The sequence below is a fragment of the Triticum urartu genome, chromosome 3A (genome assembly GCF_056163025.1).
Source record: "Triticum urartu cultivar PI428250 chromosome 3A, HENAU_Tu73, whole genome shotgun sequence".
Lineage (NCBI taxonomy): Eukaryota > Viridiplantae > Streptophyta > Magnoliopsida > Poales > Poaceae > Triticum > Triticum urartu.
The window spans coordinates 34,309,117-34,317,344 of NC_141875.1; the positions used below are offsets into that span (position 1 = coordinate 34,309,117).

The following is an 8,228-nucleotide window of genomic DNA, read 5'->3' on the forward strand; positions in this document are numbered from 1 at the left end:
TCACCAACAACTCTCTCATATTTGGGAGGCCAATCTTCAATAACACCATCTCATCTCAAACCCTAGTTCATCTCTTTTGTTCAATCTTTGTACCGAAACCTCAGATTGGTACTTGTGGGCCGGGTAACTAGTAGTGTTGATTACATTTTGTAGTTGATGCTAGCGGTTTATTTGGTGCAAGATCCTATGTTTAGATTCATTATGCTAATTAATACCCCTCTAATCTTGAGCATGAATATTTTTTGTGAGTAGTTACTTTAGGCCACGGGAGAAGTCATGTTGCAAGTAATCGTGTGAATTTGATATTCGTTTGATATTTTGATGGTATGTACGTTGTAATTCCCTTAGTGATGTTATGTGAACGTCGACTACATGACACTTCACCATCTTTGAGCGTAAGGGAATGCATTGTGGAGTAGTTATTAGATGATGGGTTGCTAGAGTGACAGAAGGTTAAACCCAAGTTTATGCGCTATTCCGTAAGGGACTGATTTGGATCCATATGTTTCTTGTTATGGTTAGATTTTATCTTAATACTTTTCTCATTGTTGCAGATGCTTACGAGCGGGTTAATTATAAGTGTGAGGCTTGTTCAAGTAACAACAGCACCCAAGTACCGGTCCACCCACATATCAAATTAGCCAAGTAGCGAACATGAATCAACCCAACATGATGAAAGTGACTAAGATTGTTGTGTGCCCTCAAGAACGCTTTGCTTATTATAAGATACCATTTCGGCCTGTCGTTTACTACAAAAAGGATTGGACTACCTTGTTGCACTTTTGTTACTGTTATCGTTACTTGTTCGTTACAAGTTATCTTGCTATCAAACTACTTTTTACCGAAGAGTGGATACGCTCCAGTGCTGGCATCCGTAAGTATCACCAAAATATGCATCTCCATTCACTGTTGTAAGATGTTCTTTCTCATATTGTAAGATGTCCTTTTTGATTGAGATGTATATAGACGAATTTTAGTGTGTTTGTTCAATCAATTCAATATATATGTAATCTATATTAAAATATCTAAAACATGTTACATTTGTGAGCGGAGGGAGTAGAAGTTTAGATACTCTCTCAATTCACAAATATAAGACGTTCTAATTTTTTCCTGAATCGAGTGTATATAGAGGATAGGCACATTTTAGTGTATTTGTTCATTCATTTCATTTTGTATGTAGTTTATACTAAAATATTTAGAAACTTTTATAATTGTGACCCAAGGAAGTGCTTATTATGATTGATTCGAAACTAAGACACCCAAAAAAATAATACGGCCGAACCCCTCCCCTCCCCCGTAAAAAAGTCTAAGGTCAACTCCAACACGAAGATCCAAAATGGATGCGGAGTTTGTCCATTTTTTTACCAGCCCATAGGTGCGCCCAACGTAGAGGACGCGTTTAACATTTGAGGTCCGAATTTTTGAATTAAAAAACGACCCAAAAGTCCAGTCTAACATTACTAAAAACATAAAATAAGCCCAATCAACTTGCCGTCGTCATCATCTTGGGTTAGGTCAATGAATTCTGACGCCGCTCATGGAAAGGCATGCTGCCACGTCGCCAATGCCGCCTGCGCCGCATCCGACTGTGGCACCGCCTGTCGTTGGGCCTCCTCCCGCTGGCCCCGACCTTGATAAAGACCCAGCCTCGTGGCCGTGCTTCCCTGGCTTGCCAGGATCCACTTCCACGGGATTGTTGCATCGACGGATGGTGGAGCTGTGGGGCGGCGGCTAGGGCTAGACCTCGACTAACCGGGGGCAAGAGAAAGATGGCTGGTCAAAGGGGAGGAAGTGGACTGGTCGGGTCCCCATGACACGTGTGGCATTAAAAAGTACACGCATGACGAGTTTCTATGGCTAACGTGCAGGCCCAAACACAAGCATGGGCTTAAAAATGACCAGCGGTGGTGGTTGGGTGGCCGACACGCGGGCTCGAGACGGACACCGAGCAGACGTATAGCGCGTACGTATCATATTCGTGTGGTCTCTAGCATTGGGAGCTAGTGGTGTCTGGCTGGGGGGGGGGGGGGGGAGGGGGGCTAGTGGTGTCTAGCAGTGGGGATGGTGACTGGGCCCTCCCATGGGTGGCATGGAGGATGAGTGGAGGCTCGACGACGGCTCCCGGCATGTTGGAGTAGTGGTGAGGTTGCCGCGGTGCCCATGAGGCTGGTGGTGACTGTGACTGTGGTTGGCAACATCGACTGGTGGTAAGGATCCCCCTGGTTTCTAACCCCTTGGGTTGCAACTTCAATTGCCCTAGCATGTTACCCCATTAGCTCATTGTCTTATGGACCATATCTCTGATTGGCTTGAGCCTTTGGATGGGCCGTATGACTTGGGCATACCCTCAAGGTATAAACCTGTCAAATTCATGTACATTTTACTGAACTCGTGAACTTCTTTGAAATCGGAAATATTTTGCAAATTCACTAACATTTTTTGTAATCGAGTTTATTTATTTATTTTGAATTCTAGAACAATTTTATAAATTCTTGAAGTATTTTTGAAGTCACAAATGTTTTTTTGATTTCATGAAAATTTTCATAAATTTGAGGGTGTATTTGAATTCACAAACATTTTTCGAAATTACAAACATTTTCTGAATTCATGAACATTTTCTGCATTAGCGAACATGTTTTCTAATTCATGGACACTCTTTGAATTCACGAGTAATTCATTTATGTTTTGGAAGTTTTAAGAGAAGTTTATTTTGTTTTTGTTCGTGAATAATTCCTTTTTTTGTTCTTTTCTTTGATCATGATTTAACTACAGTCAAGCTACACGCAGAAAAATTAGCGACTGCAAAGACAGTCGAACAAAATGAAGAAAAAATAGCAAGCAGAATATGGGCCAGCCAAACTACTAGTGAGACCGGAGAAAGAAGAGGATGCATGGCGCCGTTTTTTTTTTTTTGAGGGCTAACATGCTTTACTTTATTGATCAATGGTACGAATTACAGAGATAATAGCAGTATCAAAAGGGTTAAAAAACCACACATGACGACCTTCATCTAGATGTAAAGTATGCCTAGCTAGACTATGAGCCTCCTTATTGGAGAGACGTCCTTCATGAATAAAGGAGCAAGAGAGGAAATATATAGCTATATTGTTGATCTCCTTCACAACTGGCGCAGTAATCCCAAGAGTTCCAGTATGAATATCATTGACAACAGAGAGGCAATCCGAGGCCACACAAATATTAGTAATCCTCAAGTCCTTGACCAGAGCAGTGGCTTCCCGGCAAGCAAGAGCTTCTAATGTTGTCGGGTCCGTGAGTCCGTGAAAGACCAACGCCGAAGAGCCAACGTAAGTACCAGGAAGCATGGCGCTGGTTAAAGGCAAAGAAACAAATCGGCTCACACCCACGCTGGTTCCTAGGCTTGGCCCATTTTCATTATTATTATTATTATTACCTTCAAAAACTACTACGGGTGCTGTAATTCGAAATGTCAACTATACTGTTTACTTTCAAAACAAGGTAACCAAAACTACGGGTGCTGTGCTCACCAACCCTTTTGTCTACTTCTTATTCGGTACCTTCATGAATCTGTTCTTTTACGGGTTTTTCCTGGTTTTTACTCCAGTTATTTTTCTTCCTTTGTTCCCTTTTCTTTTCTTTTCTTTAACATAGTGAACTTTTCCAAATTTGAAACTTTTATCAAAATCAACGAACTTTTCTCAAATCTGTGTCTTTTTTTTCAAAATCTGGTGACCTTTTTTTGAATTCGCGCACTTTTAAAAATTGATAATTTTTTAGAACTTGTAGTTTAAAAATACATGAACTGTTTTAAAATTGGTGAACTTTTTTTTTATCAAAATCAATGAACTTTCTTTAAAGCCGTGAACTTTTTCCAAATTTGTGAACTTTTCTTCAAAATTGATGAAGTATTTTTCAAAATTCATGAATTTTTTTTTCAAATTCATGAAATTTTCTTCAAAACCGATGGACTTTTTTTTCAAAATCGTTCAACTTTTCTCAAATGCATAACTCGTGAACTTTTTTTCAAATCACCAACTTACTCCAAAATTTAGTGAACTTTTTCCGAAGTTCATATACTTTTTTTCAAAATTAATGAACTTTTTTCAAATCGATGAAATTTTCTCAAATTTAGAAGAAAAAAACATTTCTGCGAGCTTTTCCCAATTTCTATAAACCATTCGGGGTTGTTTTCACTAGTTTTAAGATTTCATTTTCAATTTTATTCTTTCGTTTTCATGTAAAGTATTGTGGGTATATAATTGTATATCTTAATAACTAAAGAAAGGGTCAAATAGTACGGTTTCCTCATAGTGGACAGTTATATTAGCACAACCTAGTGGTTATTTGCAAATACTCCCAACCATTGTTTTTCCCTTCCCTAACTTGCTGAGCAGCTTAAAGTGACCACAACACCTTGTCAGTGCCATCTGAACCTGTGAGAGCCCAGAAGCAGCAGATACAACATATAGCCACACATGTCCTTCAGGTTCAAGACCAAATCTATCTGATTCAGGAAAAGGAACAGGAACAAAAGCAGCAGCACATGAACTTAGCTACAGGGATAATGCTAATACATTAACCACCACCGATATTAACCTCATTTAACACTAGTTTCCAGAACACTACCTTTTTACATGCACGGCATAGGAGCTCCTAGAAGAGAGAGAATAACAAGATACTGGCTCTATGACATTAAAGTGGGATGGCTCAACGCTCTTGCGGCCACCACTACCAATATACGCAGGAAACAAAATACAGCCAATACGAGTGCCCCGACCGGCGATCCAGAACCTGTGCCTGCTTCTCCCCGCGGGTCTCTAGCGAGTCATCCGAGTCAGGTCCCACTCGCTGCCATTCATCAGATTCATCCTCCGAGTCGGATGACCCTTGCTGCCATTCATCCGATTCGTCCCCCGAGTCTGATCCCCATTGCCGCCATTCGTCAGATTCATCCTCTGTAAGGCCTGGCTTCTCGCAGTGTTCACATACTAGTGTTTTTTCTTTTTGTTCCAGGCAGACATCTACAAGCACCTTCTGTATGCTCCTTGGCATACAGTTTAGCGGTACAAATTCCAAGATGCTGAAAAGATGGAAAACGTGCAGAAAAGAATAGGTCAGTAAATGGTTCTTCCGATTTTGAAGTAGATACGGATTTTTTTTTTTCATTTCAAGTGCTAGTGCCTGTCTAGAGCGCCAAGGGCAACCATGATTTGACGCTTCATGGCTTCAGTTGTTGATGGATCACTCAGAGGTGACTGCTTCAGTAGTTTATAGAAATCGTCCAAAGCTCTAGGGAAACAAGAGGCGTTATATAGTCACACAAACAAAGTGCAGTTCATAAAGTTTCCTCGTATATACACAAACACATACATACCGTAAGCAGGAATCTACAGCCATGGAAGCACCTTCTCCATCACCATTATAGGAAGCATAGTTTACCACCTGCACCAATTTTTTTAAGGATCTAGGTAACTAGACAGTTCATATTTTGGAATACAAATACGCTAGTGATGGCTGTGTCGTATTTCAAGAAACTTCAAAAAAGAATTTGAAGCTCTGGAAGGGAAGATGTGTGCACAGTTTGAAGATAGAAAACGAGACGAAGTTGAGGACAAAGATTTAGCAAAAAGAACACGATGATGGACTCGGAATATGAAAACCAGGACTAACTAAGCCTGCAAGTCACCAAAACAGAACTTACTGCCTTAATATCAAAACACAGAGCTGATGCTGGACACCAGTAAGGTAGTGATTTGCAGTATGCATCGCAAGCTGATCCCTGAGAATCCAACCATTCATCTGCAAAGGACCAACACCAAATAGATGTGAATATTTTGGTCATCATGGTCAATTCACAATATACGCAGAAGCAAACAATTGTTCTGTAACAATTTAGCGGATATGCTTGCTCAACAAAATCTCCAATAATAGTATTATTGACTTGAACAAGAATTTACAGTAATGCTGCAGATTAAACTGAGAAGACATTTGCAGAGGTAGTAAGGAGATTAATTCAGAATCAAAACTCTCAGCATGAACATCTGCACCTGAAGATGTGGTATATTACAACCAAATCAATCCCATAAAAAAGTAGTATTTCAAGGAGTGGACTTATCAATTACCAAGTTCCCTGAACCAGCGTTGAGTCAACAGCACTTGCAGAGCACACTGTGAAGCATTCATCCTGGCAACAGGCAGCCAACAGCAGCAGCAGATATCAACACGATGTCATGCAAATGAAAATTCAAATACAGGTAAAGATAGCAATGCACGAGTTACCTCTTAAAGTATTTGTCCACTGGATTGCCCATCTCAGGCCCTGCAATTTATTTGATAAAGGAAGAGTTACATACAAAAAAATGTGGAAAGAGATGATACAACTTCTCAAGGGGGCATTTTTTTTATGAGGGGGAATCTCAAAGTACTTGTTCTCTGGATATCTTTTACATAATAAATATGTCATGGTAGGCACGAGATAGCATATCATTCAAACGGTACCAAGAAAACAGTGCATAACATAGATAATGAAGTAAATACGTAACATAGACGCAGATCAACATGAACAAGAAATGCAACTTGCCTCTTATCCTGTGCTCGGCTTGAATTTCCTGTTCTTCCAAGATTCCTCCATCACATCCAACGAGTGGTTCTTCAGACTTGTTTCCTAATTGAAAAAAAATGACAGTGACAGTCTGCCAACAAATGCAACTGGGAGAAAATGCAAATTAAAATGTGTTTTTCCTGATTGATTAGAGAAATGGAACAAGTTGGCACATAACAGCTTCGAACCCCATAAGCATGACACTAATTATTGAAGTCATGTCCCAATCATTCCACAGAAATCACGAGTCATCTTGACTCTATGCCAAACTGACATTCTCTGACATGAATCAAAACTTTAAGCATGCATATCTGCACCTGAAGATGTGGTATATTACAACCAAATCAATCCCATAAAAAACTAGTATTTCGAGGAGTGGACTTATCAAAGTAATCGTTCCACAGAAATCAGGAGTCATATTGACTCTATGCCAAACCGACAGTCTCTGCCATGAATGGTTATATTCCAACTTGTTTCCTAATAATTGCCAAAAAAAGAACCAAACTGACAGTCTCCGAAATATGCAATTCGGAGTAAAATGCAAATTTTCCCCTGGTTGATTTGAGGAACAGAACGAGTTGGCTCATCACCACCTCACATCACATAAGCACTATGCCAATAAAAGAAGTAATGTACCAATCATCTCGCAAAGATCCTGAGTCATCTTGACTCTCTCCATTGACAGTATCGGCAGCTGTTTCACCTTGCATACTTGCAACTAACCGCAGCATGAAACATAAACTCATGAAGGTTACTGAACTAGCTGTTGATTTTCAAGTTTGATGAACAGCTAAATATAATGAACACAAACAGTCTAATGTCAATAATGTCAAAACTAGAACATAGTTGTCCTGAGTAAACACTTAACCAACCAAGAGTTCAAAAGATATAATGCTGAGTAAATCATATGACATGAGGTATAAGGGGAAAGAAGGCAGAATAACCAGACCTTGGGTCATGTAGTTGAGGTAACGGGAAGGCACATGGGGAGAACATTGTACTGGGGCAGTACCGTCCGGTCGAAACAGGGGCTAGTCCCTCCACAACCGCACTTTTCATGCCAACGGCGATGACCCAGGCCTTGTCATGTTCCCCACCCACCTTGGCCATGATGTAGAGAAGATCATCGTTGCGCACGCTCAGGGTGGGTACTGGGTAGTAAGAAAACCAGTTTCTTCAGCTCTAGCTTATGGGTCTCATGGTTCCACAGCTCAGGCAACAGAGCAGAATATCTTTGGTCAACCGAGATGTTAGCGACATCAACTCTGGTGTGCTTGCGCCAACTTCCCCAAGAGATGTTTCTGATCCATGTGGTGGCTCTCCAGCCTTTACCCTTTATCATGCAGTCAGGTTCATCGAAGCCTATCTCGACGAATTTGATCAGATCCTCATAGCAGGCGACATCGTGGAAGCATTGCGCCGAGTGACGAGTGAGACGGTAGTAGGGTGCGACGCAAACCCCTGTCGCCGGGAAGGGGACGTATTTCACGACAGGACACTCGTCGAACAGGTCGCAGAGGAGAGTAATGCCGCGTGAGATATCAACCCAGCCCAGTGTGCTTGCTCCGACCACGATCTGCTTGGAGGTCGCATAAGCCCAGCGAGGCCTCCGATAAGCCCAGCGAGGAACATGTCTCTGACGAGAAGA

The 8,228-nt window shown here is 41.1% G+C and overlaps 1 pseudogene across 1 annotated transcript; it reads right to left on the bottom strand.

Annotated features, from left to right (window-relative positions):
* Positions 1–4,541: 4,541 nt before the first annotated feature.
* Positions 4,542–7,870, bottom strand: LOC125542522 (uncharacterized; annotated as a pseudogene). The gene is made up of 8 exons (XR_015618032.1): positions 7,530–7,870; positions 6,560–6,643; positions 6,259–6,298; positions 6,102–6,163; positions 5,681–5,778; positions 5,354–5,421; positions 5,161–5,268; positions 4,542–5,059 (listed from the first exon to the last, which is right to left on the bottom strand). The product of XR_015618032.1 is annotated as an uncharacterized LOC125542522 (transcript).
* Between the last annotated feature and the right edge of the window lie 358 nt (positions 7,871–8,228).